At 37.8% G+C, this 20,987-nt stretch overlaps 1 long non-coding RNA gene and 1 pseudogene across 1 annotated transcript in view; one reads left to right on the forward strand and one right to left on the reverse strand.

Annotated features, from left to right (window-relative positions):
* LOC124529262 (uncharacterized) overlaps positions 1 to 20,987 on the reverse strand; it is a 297,645-nt gene that overhangs the window by 265,291 nt on the left and 11,367 nt on the right. Inside the window, exon 2 of the long non-coding RNA XR_006966295.1 lies at positions 11,412 to 11,467. This is a non-coding gene — a long non-coding RNA (uncharacterized LOC124529262). The remainder of the gene's footprint in view (positions 1 to 11,411; positions 11,468 to 20,987) is intronic.
* LOC124529469 (uncharacterized) lies at positions 9,985 to 10,097 on the forward strand (annotated as a pseudogene).

Consider the following 20,987-nt stretch of genomic DNA (forward strand, 5'->3'; position numbering starts at 1 on the left):
AAAAAAAAAAAACAATCAAGCTAAAGTTTTCTAAAGGACAAATTTTCTCAAGACATTTTAGAATTTCCTGCTTATTTCACTTCTAGCCAAAAGTAGTGCAAAAACAGCCACTCTTGTAATTCTTTCACACCTCTGTTTCCAATCCTGGCCAGACTCTCAAATACGAAAAAGATGTGTTAAGATAGGGGAAAAGTTCAGTGGGTGCTACAAAACTCTAAAACAAACTCTGGAACAAAAGTGATGGTAGCAATTTTGGGGCACTCAGTTTGTACTCCTTCCATCTACTGAGATGGTCAATCTGACCTAATTTCTAGACTTTAGATGATTAAACATTTTAATTGCCTATCATGTTTCCTTATATTTGTAATCCTGATTTCCGGCACTGAAATTGTCTATCTGCCTAAGGCAATGGAACATACAGGAACATTCTAGCCTTGCAGGACTTGAAAACAACCTGATGGCTACACATCTAACATTCAGTAACTTGAGTAATAGAAGCACTTGATAACAAATTGTATTTTATTTCTTTCCACTAACACCCACTCTAACAAGAATTCACAAGAGGATCGATCAGGAGAGTCTGGAAAGGGGAAGAGGGCCATCTTGTTCTGATGGAACAATTTCCAAGTTCACTGATTTCCCTCCAGTTTGCACTAAGATCTTGGAGTGATAAAGGAGTTTATGTCAATCTTCTTCGGCTAAAGAGAGAGGGCTTTATGAGATGGACAAAGGATAGGATAGAGAATAATACCAGTGGAAAAAAATAGAAGCCATTATGGTAAAATATACCCACAAACAAAATGGGAACTAATATTCAGGTAGATTAATTTTAGGTGTTTTGATGATGTCATTCTTTTAAGGGCCATTAGAAGTCACTGAGTTATTTAAAGAGAAATGTTAGAAGGATTTAGGGGAACTAAAAACCCGCAGTTTCCAGGAAACATAAAGCATGTGTCTACACTGCCATGCCTGTAAGTGTATAATTAAAGGAAGAAAGCTTCAGTGCTTTTCTAGTCATGACAGCCAGGACTCCTATGCTTTATTTTTTATTTATGTATTTTTTTACCTAAAAGAAGAAAAACAACAACAGTGAAATGAAAACCACCAAGTTCAATTCCATGGGCCAAATTCTAAAAATAGGTCAGACCCAGCTTTCTTATGGAAAGAAATACAAAGTAAGAAAAAAAAAAAAAAAAGATTGGAGCTGCTTTTCAAAGTCGTCTGAATTTAATGCCAAGCCCACAAGGCAGCTTGGTTTTTAGGGTCTCTTGTGAGTTGGGTTAAGCTCTATACAGTCACCAGTGTCCATGTTCATGATGCTGGGACGTGATAGAAAAGAAAGGCTATTAAAAAGTACACATGCGGGGCGCCTGGGTGGCGCAGTCGGTTAAGCGTCCGACTTCAGCCAGGTCACGATCTCGCGGTCCGTGAGTTCGAGCCCCGCGTCAGGCTCTGGGCTGATGGCTCGGAGCCTGGAGCCTGTTTCCGATTCTGTGTCTCCCTCTCTCTCTGCCCCTCCCCCGTTCATGCTCTGTCTCTCTCAGTCCCAAAAATAAATAAAAAGGTTGAAAAAAAAAATTAAAAAAAAAAAAAAAGTACACATGCTTAGTTCTTGATATGAATATCTACACATACAATTTCAGTTACTACAGGAAAACTTCATAGCTGTAGTTTAGAATTGCATTTGTTAGTTCTCCAGAAAGTCATACATGAAATGGTAGGACTAAACATATAAAACAGTTCACACTCTGCATATTGAATATGGCCTTCATTATGTTTTTCTGCATATATCATAAGGACCATGGTTTAAAATAATCCAGCATTTATTTTACATCTGTGTCCCACACAGATATATATAATAGGGAACGCTTTAGGATTGTGATTCAGAATTTTTCTTCATTATCACAGCATCATTCATAATCCCCTTTATGAGAATATACTCCATGATAGAGATTTAGGTTACAGTAGTTTCCCAAATGGATCAACTCAGCCATAATTTTCATAAAGATGATACATCACTCGAGATCAAGAGAAAGGGCTCAGAATCAGAAGTCTCACGTTCTACATGCATTTTCCTCCTAGTTGCACCTTTCAGCAAATACTTATTATCTACAACCATGCCATCAGCTACACTGGACACAAAAATAAACAAGGAAATTGGCATGCATTCGTGGAAAAAACCTAAAATAACTTATGTAGCATGCTTAGCTCACTGCTTGGCACAGAATAAGCCCTCAGGAAGTGTTAGCTACTGCAGCAATGACAGCACCAGTGAAGACCCTCCTACATATGAAAACATTTCAAAATTGCTGTGCTTTCGCTTTTCACAATGTATTGTACTATCAATTTCACTTTTAAGAGCAACAGGCTTTCTTCCTGCCAGGCAAAAGGGGCCAGACAAATGTACAAAAACATACAATACAATGAGTAACGTGATCAGAATGGTAAAAACAACGCATTATGGTCACTCAAAATAGGCTGTGGAAATGAGGAAAGATTATCTTCTCATGGGAGTTAGTATTTGATCTAGGTTTTGAAAGATGGGAGGTGGTTCAGTATGAGAGCTCAGCTAGATTACAGATTACATAATGGGAGTTGTCAGGCAATGTAGTGACTAATCTTAAATGCCAGGCTAAGAGTTCATTTTAGATTTTATTCACCAAGGAACAGGGAGTGAGTAAAAGTATTTGAACAGGGAGTAAAATATACGTATACGTGTCTACATACATGCATATGTGTGCGTGTATGCGTGCGTGTGTGTGTGTGTGTGTGTGTAAAAGTGCAACACTACATTACTCCAAAATACTTTTTTCCTTCCTGGTCAGTAATTTACATTCTAGGAGATAATGGTCTGGCTGCAGAGGACAAGCTAGAGGAGCTGGAGGTACATAGGAGGCTCTCTGAGGTCAGGCACTATGTCATAGTGTGTGGTAGGCTGGAGCACAGGCCTCAAATGGGAGGAGGCTGAGTGACAACTTGGACACTGTAACTCCTGGAAGAGAATAAGCCTCAGGAGACCTTTGGATACACTCAGAACAGGCTGGACGAAACCTCTGGAGCCTGCCTGCTCAGGTCCCACGAGAGATGCCTGATTTCTTCGGGAGCATCTGCACAGGAAGCATTGTAGCAGAAGATTAAAATGCTACCTGCTCTAGACACTGGCAGAGAGCTCCTGCTTAGATCTGGAGGGATGAGGAAACAGAAAGGTCTCCTGTCTTCATCTTAAGAGTCAGATGATTTGGGGTGCCTGGGTGGCTCAGTTGATTGAGCATCCAACTCTTGATTCCGGCTCAGGTCATGATCTCAGCATTCATGAGATCAAGCCAGATGAATCTTTTTCTACTGCTTGGTGTACTAGTTTCCTAGGAGTGCTGTAACAAACTAGGTGAGTTAACACAACAGAAGTTTATTCTCTCAAAGTTCTGGAGGCTAGAATTCCAAAATTAAAGTATTGGCTGTACCACACTCTTTTGAAGGCTTTGGGGAAATAATCCTTCCTAAGCACTTCTAAATTCTGCCGATTGCTGGCAATCCTTGGTGTTCTTTGGCTTATGATACGTCACTCCAATCTTTGCCTCTGCCTTTACATGGCCTTCTCTCCTGTGTGTGTGTGTGTGTGTGTGTGTGTGTACAAATGCCCCTCTTCCTATATAGATACCAGCCATTAGATTACGGCCCACACTAATCTACTATGACTCCATCTTAACTTGATTATACCTGTAAAGGCTCTATTACCAAATATAGTCATATTCACAGGTTCCAGAGATTGGGACTTCAACATATCTTTTTGGGGAACACAATTCAACCCATAATAGTTGGCTTATTGATTCCTGAAGAGAATAATGGCTGTCTCTGATCTAGTGACCTAATATCTTAACTGAGGATTTACAGAGCCATGAGCGTTCAGGATTCTAGAAGGTGGGGACACAAAACTCCACAACTGCCTGGAAAAAAATCAGCTTGAACCTCCCAACACTTCTGACCTCCCCATGATAAACTGTCCAAGAGTCAAGCCTCAAAAAGGAGGAAAGCTATAATTAGAAGTGAAATTCACCTTCAGTGATGAAATTCAGGGCAAGCCCATCCTGTTTTATAGCTCTGTTTACCTCAATCCTCCTCCCCCCAACCCCCGACCAGGAGGTACACCCCCTGGCCATTTCTCATTGCTCAGACTCAGCTGGAAAGTTCTCAAAAGCTTATGCAAGTACACAGGTGGGAGGGCTCTGGAGAACGCATGATACTGATGCTTACCTGCAAGAGTGGATGTTGTTAAGCTATTTGTTCTGAACTAGCCAAAAGAAATGCACCAGAAGGGACTGTTAGGACCAGTACTGACCTGCACATAAATAGAAGAGTTGGCTGATTTCTCCTTTATGCTTTCATTCAATACAAAATCTTAAAAAGAACAACAAAAACTCCACATTTTTCTCTGAACTAAAAAAAAGTCAGTGAAGTTTTACTATTGGTTTTTAATTGCCAGCTCAGAATCAAAATCTTAACATGTTAGAGATTCAACATATGGGTGAGAGTATTACAGGAATAGATTTTAACTCTATCCTTAGGATGTGCTTATATTTCCACTGATTACTAATGACAGCTGATGGGATTTATCACAACTGTAATAAATCCTTTGTTTAGTAACTTGTAAAAGTTATTTGTTTCAAGGCTTCTTACCTTACTAAGTGTTAACTATCATAAATATTGGGTCTCTACCTATTTCACTTGTTTCTATGTCCCCAGTATGGTTCTCATTAGAAGTTAAACAAATATTTGGGAAATGATTATAGGCCAAAAGGGCTACCTTTACAGGGAAATGGAAAAGAAGCCCCAATAAGTCATTCTACAATTATGGACTTTGTCATTACATGGATGATACAGGACTACTGAGCTGGGAAATTGTTGACTTTAAAGGCAGTCAAAGAGTTGACTTCATCTTTATCTCATATAAAATTATGGCACGAAGTCCAATGTCCAGCACCAATTTAGAACAAAAACTTGCTCATATTTTGAATTCAAATCCAAACTTTTTTACAAAAGTGATAAACTCTGGGGCACCTGGGTGGCTCAGTCGTTTGAGCGTCCAACTTCAGCTCAGGTCATGATCTCATGGTTCGTGAGTTCGAGCCCCACGTCAGGGTCTGTGCAGACAGCTTGGAGCCTGGAGCCTGATTCGGATTCTGTGTCTCCCTCTCTCTCTCTCTGCTCCTCCCCAGCTTGCGCTCTGTCTCTCCCTCTCTCAAAAATAAATAAACATTTAAATTTTTTTAAGGTGATAAAATCTATATTCATGTGAGTTTACAGACAGTTCTCAATTGATACACTAATTAGAAATATCACAAATTAGAAACCAGAAAAGACCCGAATAGCCAAAGCAATCTTGAAAAAGAAAACCAAAGCAGGAGGCATCACAATCCCAGACTTCAAGCTATACTACAAAGCTGTAATCATCAAGACAGTATGGTACTAGCACGAGAACAGACACTCAGATCAATGGAACAGAATAGAGAACCCACAAATGGACACACAAATGTATGGCCAACTAATCTTTGACAAAGCAGGAAAGAATATCCAATGGAATAAAGACAGTCTCTTCAGCAAGTGGTGCTGGGAAAACTGGACAGCGACATGCAAAAGAATGAACCTGGACCACTTTCTTACACCACACACAAAAAGAAACTCAAAGTGGATGAAAGACCTAAATGTAAGACAGGAAGCCATCAAAATCCTCCAGGAGAAAGCAGGCAGAAACCTCTTTGATCTCGGCCTCAGCAACTTCTTACTCAACACGTCTCCAAAGGCAAGGGAAACAAAAGCAAAAATGAACTACTGGGATCTCATCAAAATAAAAAGCTTATGCACAGCAATGGAAACAATCAGCAAAACTAAAAGGCAACCGAGAGAATGAGAGAAGATATTTGCAAACAACATATCAGATAAAGGGTTAGTATCCAAAATCTATAAAGAACTTATCCAACTCAACACCCAAAAAACAAATAATCCAGTGAAGAAATGGGCAAAAGACATGAATAGACACTTCTCCAAAGAAGACATCCAGATGGCCAACCGACACATGAAAAAATGCTCAACATCACTCATCATCAAGGAAATACAAATCAAAACCACAATGAGATATCACCTCACACCTGTCAGAATGGCTAACATGAACAACTCAGGCAACAACAGATGTTGGCGAGGATGCAGAGAAAGAGGATCTCTTTTGCATTGTTGGTGGGAATGCAAGCTGGTGCGGCCACTCTGGAAAACAGTATGGAGGTTCCTCAAACAACTAAAAATAGAACTACCCTACGACACAGCAATTGCACAGCTAGGCATTTATCCAAGGGATTCAGATGTGCTGTTTCTAAGGGACACATGCAACCCCATGTTTATAGCAGCACTGTCAACAATAGCCAAAGTATGGAAAGAGACCAAATGTCCATCGATGGATGAATGGATAAAGAAGATGTGGTATATACATACAATGGAGTATTAGTCGGCAATCAAAAAGAATGAAATCTTGCCATTTGCAACTATGTGGATGGAACTGGAGGGTATTATGCTAAGTGAAATTAGTCAGAGAAAGACAAAAATCATATGACTTCACTCATATGAGGACTTTAAGAGACAAAACAGATGAACATAAGGGAAGGGAAACAAAAATAATATCAAAACAGGGAGGGGGACAAAACAGAAGAGACTCATAAATATGGAGAACAAACTAAGGGTTACTGGAGGGGTTATGGGAGGGGGGATGGGCTAAATGGGTAAGGGGCACTAAGGAATCTACTCCTGAAATCATTGCTGCACTATATGCTAACTAATTTGGATGTAAATTTTTAAAAATAAAAAATAAAATTAAAAAAAGAAAACATATATGCTGATAAAAAAAGAAATATCACAAATTAATCCACTCTACTATAGCCCATCATTTGAATACTGTTAAGAATTAGCATGAATTTATTTTTAGTTTTGTATTTTATTTTACCTGTACTTGCTACTCCTCCCCTTAGAACAGATTACCATGTCTTCTAGTTCAGGGGTCTACAGCCAACATGGACATACTAATTTTTCATAGCTTTATTCATTAAAACTAGTGACTATTTGTGCTTTCACTGTACAATTCTTTTAACTTCCCTGCATGTTTAAGATTTTTCATAAAAATATTTTGAGAAAAACTGAATTAGAAAAGAAGTAGGTATGGGTCACTTATTGTCACTGAATAGATAGCAGGTACTTACTTAAAAATTTTATATGTTAATGAAATTTCTAGATATGTACTTTTAAACTCTTACTTTGACATTTATCAGCACACTCTACCACTTAATAGCTCTGTAATCCCTGGGCAAATAATTTCTCTGAGTGTCTTCTGTAACCCAAGAATATGCCACACGTCCAAAGGTAGTGGGTTGGGTCAAATGATATCTTGGTACAATTTGAAGTAATTTCCTGATTAATATTAATAGACAGAAGTAGACTATACAACTCCAACTGCCTTAATTTGTTAACAGATATAAGCTTCTGTGCACGTGTGTCTGTGTGTGTGTGTGTGTGTGTGTGTGTGTGTGTGTGTACCTACAGGAAATTGCTATTTTTATACTCAGAAATTGTCAAATATCAGAAGTTTTCTATGGTCCAGTCTAATACATGCTGATATTTATAATACAACTTCTACCAGATATTCTATCTATCCAACGTGCACTTACTGGGCACATACTTTATGTCAGCCACGAGCCTCCTTGTACATCAGATACAAAGAGGAAGAGTCCCCACACTAGAGAAGCATATAGTACAGTCTCTTTTTCCCAAGGTCTGTGATCTAACATCACTGTTAGTGATGCTTATCACATGCCATAGAAACACAGAGGACAGACCACTGCATCATTGAAGAAGACTTCAGTGAAGACATAATAGAAGTCTCCCAGAAAAGTGAAAGAAAGGCAAGGGCACTCAGGGACCACTGTGAGATGGCATGTAGGCATGAAAGGATTTGTCTTGTGAGGGAATAATGAGAAGCTCAGTGTAATAGAAGCCTGTAAGGCGGATGTATGAGGGATCTGAGGCAGGAGGTGAAGATTGGGTCATAGTGTAAAGGTCATGCTAAGGACCTTTTATCTTATTTATAATGTCATTATCAGCTTTGATTTTGAAAAATATTAATTTTTGATAGACAATGTGGATGGTACACTAAAATTGGGAGAAGCAAGTCTCCAGGTGACAAGACAGAAAGCTGTTGCAGATGAAAGCCAGTAGGAGGGTGGAAAAGAGAGGCTGGATTCACAGAGATTTCTGGCAATAGAACTGACAAGATTTGGTAACAATACCAAATATATCTTTAATCAAATTTGGGAAGTTTTAGGTCATTGTTTCCTCAAATCTTTTTTCTGCATTGTTTTCTCTAGCTCTCTTTTCAGACTCCACTCATATTCATGTTAGACCTTCTGATATTGTCCTACAAGTGACAGTTCATCTTCATTCATTTTTATTTTAAATATTTTTCCTCTTTGTTATTTAGATTGAAGAATTGCTATTATCTATCTTCAAGTTCTTTGGTTCTTTCCGCCATCTTCAGTTTGCTCTTAAACCCATCCAGTAGGGTTTCTTTTTCTTTTCAGATATTGTCTTTTTTAGTTCTATATTTCCCATTTGGTTCTTCTTTAGAGTTTCTATTTCTCTGTTGAAATTTTCACTACTGACTTATTGCGATCATATTTTTCTTTACATTTTTATATAGTTGTAACAGCTGCTTTAAAATCCGATCTGCTAATTCCAATTTCTCAGAGTAATTCTCTATTGGTGACCTTTGCTCTTCAGTATGGGTATCACTTCCCTGTTTTCCTCATGTATTTAGTCATTTTATTTTGCAACAGGAGTCTTGTAGAGAATATGTTACATTTCTGGAGCATACTGATGTGATGTTTTGCTTGTTTTAGCAGGAAGATACCTTGGCAACTTAAACTCCAAATTCTGTTTGCCCTGCAGTGGTCAGCAGCTGAACTCTCTGTTCAATCCTTTCAATCTTAGATGGCTGTTCCCTACCACACATGCATACCTCAGAGGTCAACCAGATATTGGACAGAGCCAACATGCAGAATTTGGGCTCTCCTGTGTCTCTCTCCTTTCTGGGATTTTCACCCTCACTCTCCAGTTGCTACAGTAACCCTGAATACAGTGCAGACTAGAGCTGCCTTCAGGTGACAAGCATTAAATATGGGAAGTTCACCAAACACTATTCTCTGTTTCCAAGTACCAATGCTTCTTCAGTTTCTGCCTACCTTTTTCTGTCCTCCAGCAGCTTGAGAGAGTTGGAAAAAAATATATACTCACACACACACACGTGTGTGTATGCACCTGTATGTATGTATAAAATTATATGTATATTGTGTGGGTATGTATATAATTGTTATCACTGGAATGTTGATCTGAGCTACTCTGCCTTTACCAAGAGAACCCTTACCTAATATAAGATTAGATGTATTCTCTGTTTAGAAAGTACCTAGGGGAAAAAATCAGTAAGTAAGAAAGTCCTCAAATGAAAACTGAAATATATTAAGAAGAATAACCCAAAAGAAAAATGAGCAAAAGAATGAACAAACATTTTACAGAGGGGGAAACACAAATGGTCAATAAACATATAAAAAGTGATCAACTCTAGCAATAGTCAAGTAGCTTCAAATTAAGATAACAATATTATATCTATTTTTAACAAAAATTAAGACGACTAACAAAACCAACATGTGGATCAATGCGAATGTGTATACAGTGCTAATGGGAAGATAAAATTGTACCCCAGCAAATAACTTGATACTCTTGAAAAGTTAATCATTTGCTATTCCATTCCAAGATATACACAATATACATACAACCTCAAAAATCTCTTTGTGCATCAGGAGTACTAGAATGTTCAGGGAAGCATGTTTCACAATAACATAAAAAAAAAAACCCAGGGAAACCAAATGTCCACTTACAAAAGAGTAGACAAATTTTGTGCTTGCTTCAGCAGCACACATACTAAAATCGGAACGATACAGAGAAGATTAGCATGGACCCTGTGCAAGGAAGCGTTCCATATTTTAAAAAAAAAGACTAGACAAATTTTGATACATTCTCAAAGTTCATATTACACAGCAATGAAAAGAATGACCTATCACCAGACAATAATATGTATTATCTTAGAAACCGTACCAAGTAGAAAAAGACTAGATACATACATTATGAAATCATTTTTATAAAGTTCAAAAAAAGGAACTAAATAATATTTCAATTCACATGGCTACACAGAAAAGTTAATTTTTTAAAGAGTGATTAATGAAAAATTCAGCATAGAGGTCATCACTGGGCAAGAAACAGGATATGAATAAAGAATAAAAAGGTATTGGTATTTTTCTCATTCTTAAGGAGGGGATGGGTTCACAGGCATTCCTTTGAAAATATGCTTCATAAATTATTCATATTTACATATAATCTTTTGTATGCATAAAGTAAAATATTAAAATGTAGAAGGGGCTGAAAATGAAGAAAGCTTGGAAAAGGATGAATAAAAGCTTAGTAGCAGGAAGGATATCTTGTTGTCATGTTTTTAGCTGAGTAAATACTAGTTAGCTAAATATATTTTTTGTAAATCTCAACTTAGACATTTAAATAATTAGGTAATCAGATGTCTTTTAAAATTAACATGTTTTTTGGAGTAGCAAGGCTTTCAAAGTCATATTTGTGTCAAAAAAAAATGACATTCTGAGTATTCCTAACATAGTAATTGTATAAAACATATCTTTTTTTTGGTGAACTAATTTTGACTTCAACTTTCTATACACATGTCCTGGTGCTTGTAAATATACTTAGTACTAAAGCTTATTATTTAGATTGGTCCTCCCCTTTAGTTTGCAACTAGTTTGATAGCATATACTAAGCAACTATTGTTATTGAGGCGGAGAATATTAAAATTCATCATTCCCAAATGAGGTTTCTGAGATAAGTTCTCTCCTACCCCAAAATCTTGTCTAAACTAATATGTGCTTTTTCTTTTCAAGATGTGGGTCATTTTGAAAGAAGTGTTTTTTATAAGAAAACCATGTATGATTAATGCTAATTTGAAAAGTTACCCTAAAATTCTGTGGTCTTCTGAACATCACATGATGAAAAAAAAAGCTATTTGGGATTGTACTGTAGGCTTCCCAAAAAGGCCAAGGAGTCTTTTTCTAGTGATGTTAGAGTTCATCTTGAAAGAAGCTGGGAATATTTGGGGAAATAGTCACAATTTAGAATGTAGTTAGATTCTTAGTCATCACGGTAAAGAACATACCAGACAACAATCAAAATGCTAGGCTTTCTCAGACCAAGGATGGAAAGTGACTTGCAAATCTAGAAAAGATTTCCAGAGGGGAAAACAATTCTTACTTGTTTCTTCTACTTACCAAGTATGTTTTAAGTTCTAATGGGTTGGTTTCTCCAGTCTGGTGATACTAGAACACTGAAAAATAAAAGTATAAGGGATTCAGAGCAGGGAAAAGTTGAGATCCTTCCTATTCAAGTGTGGTTTGCTGACCAGATGGGATTCTGGTTGAAATTCAGCATCTTGGGGCCACCCAGACTTTCTGAGTCAAAATCTTCATTTCCACAAGACCCCCCACATGATTGATGTGCACACTAATTAATGTAGACTAGGTTTATTTCAAATAAACTTACATAAAAATCACTTGCTTTTCTTCAGGTTATTATGTTCCATGGAAATGCTTATGAATAATAAGGAAAGCCTAGAGAGAGATGTTGCTATTTCCTTTTAATCTCTCTTCTAACTAAAAAAAACAAATGATCATTATATCTTCTTTCCTGGCTATTAGTTTTCGTGAACTGGGAAAGCTAGAAAAGCAGGTATTTCCCTTAGGATGAAGGACACACACGAGATCTTCAAGGGCAAATACTAAGCTAGAATTATTGTTCTGTTGAAAATTCTTTCCTGTTGTTTTTTTTTTTCTTTTGAGTTAAAAAAAAAAAGACCAAAAAGCCACCTCCTTATCTCAGTAGACATTAACCTTCCAATGCAGGAAGGATGAGTTAAGAAGAATTGCAAGTACCCAGTTAAGATACTGCCATCAGAGTTTACAGGCAACATGAAACTAAAAGTTTTTTACTTAGAAACTAGCCTTTTCTTAATTTCTGTATGTAATCTGCCAGCAAATCCTGGCAGTTCTAGATCAGCTGTACGATTGGCAGCTGTGCTCCATTTCTTCTGAAAGGCTTATCCAAATCAGCATTGTCTCTCTCCTGAGCCAGAGCAACAGCCTTCTAACCAACTGGTCCCCCTCTAGCTCCTCTTACCTCCCTCAAGTCCTTCCCAGAGAGCAGTCAGGGGGGCCTCTGTAAATGCAAATCAGACCATCCTCTTCATGGTTCAGGCCTTCCATACCTCCCGTGCAACGGCCCAGTGAACCCTACATGGAAAGGCCCCTGCCTTCCTCACCACACGGTATCCCCCTGCCTCCCCATGGTGAACCCACACCAGCTTCAATCCTCCGTTTCTGGCCCTTTCCTGCCAGGGTCTCTGCACCTCCTCCTCTCTCTTCATCCCACCACGCTCTGTCTCATTCTCATATTTCAACTCAAAGGTCACCTCTACGGAGAGGCCTCTCGTGGCCTGGCCACCTCTCCTGAAATAGCACCTGCCTCCCATACCCTGTCGCTCTGTCACTCACTGTTTCTCTCCTAGTATCCTATAATATAAACTGTAATGATCTTGTTGATGGGTTCTCCTGCTTCTTGCCTGTCTCCCTGACTAGGCTTTGTGGTTCATAAACATAGGGACTGGCCTATCTTTCTCACTGGTCCATCACTAGCGCCCAGCACAGTACCTGGCACACAGAGGTGCCTAGTAAGCACGTGATGAATGAAGCAGGGAGTGAAATTAAAGGAATTAACATAAAGGTATGGTTGTTAGATGGTTACTAAACATATATTGTAGTTCATTATTTCTTTGTAACTTTGTTCAAACAGAAAAAAAAAACCTTAAATATATCCCAGTGATATCACTGAACTATAAATCATCATTAATATCACCTTGATGTGGGTGGGGCACCTGGGTGGCTCAGTCAGTTAACCGTCCGACGTCAGCTCAGGTCATGATCTCACAATTTGTAGGTTTGAGCCCTGCATTGGGCACTGTGCTGACAGCTCAGAACCCAGAGCCTGATTCAGATTCTGTATCTCCCTTTCTCTCTGCCCCTCCCCTACTCGTGCTATCTCTCTCTCTCTCTCTCTCTCTCTCACTCTCTCTCTCTCTCAAAAATAAACAAACATTGAAAAAATTTTTCAGCCAGTCCATACTTATAATCCATAGACATTGTGGCCACTCGACTGGGGAGAATATACTGGTCACCCAAGTTATCCAGCCCAAATCACCTTGTATACTGCCCACAAGTATTTTCCTAAGAATCATATCTAATGTCACACTGACAGAAGACACAGTTGTCTACCCAATCCATTTTCCCCTCTCCCTTCCTAACAGACCTGTATTGTATTTGGAACATAAATGTGCCCAGACAGCACTTCTCAGCCTACCCTGCAGTCAGGTGAGTCAGTTCTGGCCAAAGAGACAGAAACTTAAATCTTCAGAGAAAATTTTGCATTCTTGATAAGGATTCCACTAATTGATTGCTCTAGGATGCTCCCTCCTGCTACCAACCTGGAACGTGAACATGGTGGCTGGAGCTGCAGCAGCCCCCGACTCAACCATGAGGAAAATATGAAGACAATTACAGAGATCTTGCTCTGGATAGCCACAAGACACTGAACCCAAACCAGCAACTTCTTACCTTCAAATTTCTTGGTGAGAAAACACACGTGATTTTGTCTAATCTATTGTTTCACCAGATTTTCCGATATATTCTGCTACTTTAAAACCTGTGGTGAGTCTTTACTGACTACAAGCTGAAGTTCAGACTTATTTCTACAGAACCCAGGAGTTCCTGCAGTCTTATCCAAGCCCTGTTCAGCCGTCTCATCCCATTCCTCGGCCATGTTTTCCTAGACTCCCTCAACTACCTGCCCCCACCAAGGCTCTCTAAACTTTAAATGAGTATGAACATCTCACCTTTCCCTATTACATCATCTCACCTTTCCTCCCCTTATTCTCTCCATGACAAGCAGAAACATCTTTTAAGAACCAGTTCAAGCATCCTTCCCTCTGCAAGCCTTACACATCTGTCTGAGGCAGAGTTCTTGCTCATTCTTTTATGCCTCTCAGTGCCATTACACTAGGGCCTGTGCCCTAACTGTCCTGTTATGCACCTGTTCCCTCTGGTCTGTGAGACATTGGCCTGGTATCTCATTCATCTCTGCATCTTGATTAAAACACCTAACGCTCCACTGGTTACCATACACCTAAAAATCATTCACCAAATAAAGGAAAGAATGTCCTTCAGCCCATAGGTACTGTTTTGAAACAGTATATCTCACTGTGTCTCTCCATGAATAATTTATTTTTAAGCACCTACTGTGTGCCAGACTCTATAATGAGCACTAAAGATGAAGCACTGAACAAAGTAGACAAAATTCTGCCCCTGTGTAGTCAATTCCTCTATTGAAAAACTTATACCAATCAAGTACAAATCAGTTAAAGGGCATTGCAACATATCAACTGTAAGCAGTAATAAGTCATGAAGGCAGAGTTGATTATACACACCAGAGCAGTAAGAGAATGCAAAACATATCATTTAGAAAATAAAAGAGAAATTTACGGCTGCCTCATCAGAATGTTAAGAAAAAAATAAGCAATAATTTGTTTTCCACTGTTTATGCTGGATCTAGTTACTACTAAGGAATACAAGAATACAAGTAAAATGAAATAGAAATACTTCTCAGATACATGCACATTGATGTTTCTTACATGATTGTTATATTAAAACAGTCAAAATTTGGAAGTAATCTAAATATTCCTCAATAGGCGATCCATAAATAAAATATGGTAATTTCATACTACAGAATATTACACAGCCATTGAAACAATGAGGAAGCCTTATAGCTATTGCTGTAGAAAAAAGAAAATAAAAAACCCTCCAAGATATATTACCAAAAGAGAAAACAAGCCACAGAATAGTATACACTGCAGAAGGAAGAATGAAAAGGAGGGAGGAAGGGAATCAGGGATGAAAACTGACACAAGAAAAAAAAAACTGAATAGCACTGATTCTATGAAAGAAATTAAATCTGTAATTCCTTTCTCAGGAAAAAAACATCAGGCCCAGTTTTCATCTTTGATTCCTATGAAACATTTAAGGAAAAAAGAATACCAATCTTCCAGAGACAAGAAACAAGGAAATATTTACAATCTCATTTTATGTGGACAGCATGTTGACATCAACATCTGATAAGAATTTTAGAAGAAAGAAATGCAAGAACAAGCCATCCTCTCCCATAAAACATAGTTATAAAAATCATACGCACAATATAAACAAATTAAATCCAGTGGTATAAAAAAAAAGGAAAACACCACAACCAAGATTGACTCCCCCTAGAAATTCACAGGCAATTTAATATGGGAAACCTACTCCATCAAGATAAAAAAAAAAAAAAAAAAACTTCTGCACAGTGAAGGAAACAATCAACAAAACTAAAAGGCAACCTTCAGAATGGAAGAAGATATTTGCAAGTGACATATCTGATAAAGGGTTAGTATCCAAAATCTCTTAAGAATTTATCAAGCTCAACCCCCAAAAAATAATTCAGTGAAAAAATAGGCTGAAGATATGAATAGACATTTTTCCAAAGAAGACATCCAGATGATTAACAGACACGTGAAAAGATGCTCAACATCACTCATCATCAGGGAAATGCACATCAAAACCACAATGAGATTATCACCTCATACCTGTCAGAATGGCTAAATTTAAAAACACAGGAAACAACAGATGTTGGTGAGGATGTGGAGAAAGGGAGACCCTTTTACACTGTTGGTGGAAATGCATACCGGTGCAGCCACTGTGGAAAACAGTATGGAGGCTCCTCCAAAAGTTAAAAACAGAGCTACCCTATGACCTAGCAATTGCATTATTAGGTAGTTACCCAAAGGATTCAAAAATACTGATTTGAAGGGGCACGTGCACCCCAATGTTTATAGAAGTATTATCAACAATAGCCAAATTATACAAAGAGTCCAAGTGTCCATTGGCTCGTGAATGGATAAAGAAAAAATGTGGTGTATGTATATACAATGGAATATTAGCCATCAAAAAGAACGAAATCTTGCCTTTTGCAGTGATGTGGATGGAGCTAGAGTGTATGATGCTAAGTGAAATAAGTCAGTCAGAGAAAGACAAATACCATAAGATTTCACTCATATGTAGAATTTAAGAAACAAAGCCGATGAACATAGGGGAAAGAAAAAAAGGAGAGAGAGAGGCAAACCATAAAATGTACTCTTAACAACAGAAAATAAATTGAGGGGAGGTGGGCAGGTGGATGGGCTAAATGGGTGATGGGTACTAAGAAGGGTACTTGTGATGAGCACTGGGTGCTTTATGTAAGTGATGAATGACTAAAATCTAGTCCTGAAACTAATATTACACTATATGTTAGCTTACCAGAATTTAAATAAAAACTTGAATCAAACAAAATATAAAATAAAATAATAAAAAAGAAACCTACTAATAAAATTCAGCAAAGTCACAGGGAAAAAATAAAATTCATATAACCACTTCAAAAGATCCAGAAAAAAAAATCATTTGATGAAAGTCAGTATTCATTCTTGGTAGAAAAAAACTCTTAACAAATTAGGAATACAGAGGAACTTTCTTAATCTGGTAAAGACAGCTACAGGAACAAAACAAATCAACAGAGAACCATATATCATATCATAGAAATTCAAAGTGAAATAGAAAAAGCCTAACCCACGTCCTACCCTCATTGCCCTGAATATAATAAACTATAAAACTGATAAACCAAATCAGACAGAGCTGAGAAGTACCAACAGAGATGTTCTAACATAAATGGCTGATATGTGTAGGTAATGACCAACTGAATAGGTATTCCAAAAGTGTTGTTACATTCTTTAATTAAATATGCTCTGGAATTCTAATCATTCTGCTCAGAAATAAGGGCAGTTCAATTTCAATTTGCCCAGTAAATGATGGGCGCCTGGGTGGCTCAGTCGGTCAAGTGTCAGACCCTTGGTTTCAGCTCAGGTTATGATCTCACGTTGTGGGATCAAGCCCAGCGTCCAGCTCTGTGCTGGGCACGGAGCCTGCTTAGGATTCTCTCTCCCTCTCCCTCTGCCCCTCCCTGACTTGTGCCCGAGCCCACTCTTTCCCTCTCTCTCTCTCTCCCTCCCTCCCTAAAAAAATAATACATAAAAAATAGAAGATAAATTTGGTCCAGTAAATTGAATGCAAAAGTTGAAACAGGGCAATAGCAAATATGTAGATTTCTTTCTTGCATATTTGTACTCTTTCTCACCTCATCTTGAATTTCTACTCTTAGATGCATCTAAGAATTTAATTCTGTATTCTTAGTTGCGTGTTACTGCTGACTTATTTGTTTTCTTTGTAAGTTACTTCAAGTCAGTAGTGGAATGAACCTCTAAGTAAATATGTAAAAACACAAAAAATGTTTAAAGTAGGACTCAGCTAACAAAGCCATTCTTCTTAAAGCCTTAATTTTTCCTATTGTGAGAAAAAATATCTAAATAACACCAGATCCTAAAACACATTGTTGTTTACCATTTAAAAATAGTTATTATTTTTTAAAAAAATTCAAAAGGCTCTCAAAATGTAGATAGTTGAATTATCGATAAGAATTCCTTTTAGACTTCACTTTGCAGGCACAGTAGAGAGGAGTAAAGATCACTTGTGAACAAAATTTACTTTTTTTAAAAATTTAATTTATTTAATTTATTTTTTTCATTTACATCCAGGTTAGTTAGCATATAGTGCAACAATGATTTCAGGAGTAGATTCCTTAATACCCCTTGCCTATTTAGTCCGTCTCCCTTCCCACAACCCCTCCAGGAATCCTGTTTGTTCTCCATATTTGAGAGTCTCTTATGTTTTGTCCCCCTCCCTGTTTTTATATTATTTTTGCTTCCCTTCCCTTATGTTCATCTATTATGTGTCTTAAAGTCCTCATATGAGTAAAGTCATACAATATTTGTCTTTCTCTGACTAATTTCGCTTAGCATAATACCCTCTAGTTCTAGCCAAGTAGTTGCAAATGGCAAGATTTTATTTTTTTGATTGCTGAGTAATACTCCATTGTGTGTGTGTGTGTATATATATATATGTAGATATATATACACATATATATGTATATATATGTATATATACATATATATACACACACATATATATATACACACACACATATATATATACATATATATATATATATATATCACATCTTCTTTAATTTTTTTTTTCAATGTTTTATTTTTATTTTTGGGACAGAGAGAGACAGAGCATGAACGGGGGAGGGGCAGAGAGAGAGGGAGACACAGAATCGGAAACAGGCTCCAGGCTCTGAGCCATCAGCCCAGAGCCTGACGCGGGGCTCGAACTCACAGACCGCGAGATCGTGACCTGGCTGAAGTCGGACGCTTAACCGACTGCGCCACCCAGGCGCCCCTATCACATATTCTTTATCCATTCATCCATCAATGGACATTTGGTCTCTTTCCATACTTTGGCTGTTGTTGATAGTGCTGCTATAAACATGGGGGTGCATGTGTCCCTTCGAAACAGCACGCCTGCATCTCTTGGATAAATGCCTAGTAGTGCAGTTGCTGGGTTGTAGGGTAGTTCTATTTTTAACTTTTTCAGGAACCTCCATATTGTTTTCCAGAGTGGCTGCATCAGCTTGCATTCCCATCAGCAATGCAAAAGAAATCCTCTTTCTCCACATCCTCACCAACATCTGTTGTTGCCTGAGTTGTTCATGTTAGCCATTCTGACAGGCGTGAGGTGATATCTCATTGTGGTTTTGATTTGTATTTCCCTGATGATGAGTGATGTTGAGCATTTTTTCATGTGTCGGTTGGCCATCTGGATGTCTTGTTTGGAGAAGTGTCTCTTCAAGTCTTTTGCCCACTTCTTCACTGGATTATTTGTTTTTTGGGTGTGGAGTTGATACATTCTTTATAGATTTTGGATACTAACCCTTTATCTGATATGTTGTTTGCAAATATCTTCTCCCAGTCTGTTGGTTGCCTTTTTGTTTTGCTACTTGTTTCCTTTGCTGTGCAGAAGCTTTTTATTTTAAAGAGGTCCCAATAGTTTATTTTTGCTTTTGTTTTCCTTGCCTCTGGAGATGTGTTGAGTAAGAAGTTGCAAAGCCAAGGTCAAAGAGGTTTTTGTCTGCTTTGTCCTCACGGATTTTGACAGCTTCCTGTCTTACATTTAGGTCTTTCATCCATTTTGAGTTTATTTAACAAAAATTACTTTCTAAAGAAATATGACAATTATTAACATAGGACATTATCTTTCTGTGTTAAGTCTTTGGAGATTCTAGGTTATTTAAGGTATGATGAACCTTTCCCCTGTGAGTTAAACTCGTAGTCCACACTATTAACTGATAAAGATGATATGTTGCATTCCAACATCAGATTCCAAAATACAAAGAGCAAAATTTTGTGCCCATTTAGCTTAACCTCTAAAATGTCGCTTCTTTTTTATTTTTCTTTTATTTTAGAGAGAGAAAGAGCACATGTGGGGAAAGGGGCACAGCAAGAGAGAGAGAATCCTAAGCAGGCTCCACACTCGGTGAAGAGCCCAACGGGAGCCTCTATCCCATGACCCCGGGATCATGACCTGAGCCAAAATCAAAAGTCGGATGCTCAACTGACTGAGCCACCCAGGGGCCCCTGAAATACCTTTTTTTTCTAACATTAAGATGACTCCTAATGCACAAATATCACAACTACACTAGAATATGAGCTTCTCCTTTAGGGGAGGAGCTTTGTTAGTCTTCTGGCACACATCAGGCACTCAATAATGAGTTGTCTAATGAATGAATCAGATTTAATTCCTTTTATACGAAGAGAGAAACACAAACACATTTGTTACAAAATAAAATTATCTTAGGAAGACAGTAATTGCCACTAGAAAATATTTCCAAATTGTGAAAAATAAATAGAACACCTAATGATGGCACCAAATGTTGAGGGACTGTGATCCAGTCACTTTACATTTGTTACCTTATGTAACCCTTACCAAAGCCTTACGAGGAAAATACTATTAATATACACACTTCACAGTTGGGGAAACTAAGGTTTGGAGTTACGTAACTTTGCCTGAGACACACCGCTACTAAATGGGAAAGCAAGTATTGACCTCAAAGAATCTGTCTTGCAGATTTATCCTTTTAAAAACCACTATGTTATCCTATCTTTAATTTTGTAAACCACTTTTCACTTACAGTATGTAGTCTTTGAAAGCCAATAAGAAAAAAGGAGAAAAAAAAAGCAATAGGCAGACTCCTACTTCCTAAAAGGAGATATGAGACATAATGAAATTGCTTATAATGGCACATATTGGAGCCAAGATGGTGGTTTTTAATAAAACTGAGAAAGGGTGGATTGCTTTCCCACAGAAATTGTGGAAACACAGATGCTGCCCAACGTTAGAAATGTAAAATTGTTCATGTTTTTGATCTCTGGACCAAAGGAAAAACTACAAATTCCACTGTTTGGAACATTTAATGGAAGACTTTTAAAGGAAACCATTATTATAATCATGGTACCCACTAGCACTATGAGAATCCAAGCTCTGTCAACATTTTCTTTATAAATTCACTATTAGGACTTTCTAACTCATCCAGTATTATTCAGTGAGAGCTTAAAAATCTGAAACGTAAGATCTTAAATGGTGAGTGATATTGTTCCAAGAATTAAGGAGGAAAATGGATATCATGAGATACAGACACAATAGAAAAATGTTTGGCTTATGCAGCATTTTAACAGGTATTAGCTGTCTTTTACTTTGTTTTTCTTGCTTTGGAAGAAGGTTTAG

The sequence above is a fragment of the Lynx rufus genome, unplaced genomic scaffold, assembly GCF_022079265.1.
Source record: "Lynx rufus isolate CCGP_SWC_20201006 ecotype Redwood Valley unplaced genomic scaffold, mLynRuf1.p SCAF_6, whole genome shotgun sequence".
Classification (NCBI taxonomy): domain Eukaryota; kingdom Metazoa; phylum Chordata; class Mammalia; order Carnivora; family Felidae; genus Lynx; species Lynx rufus.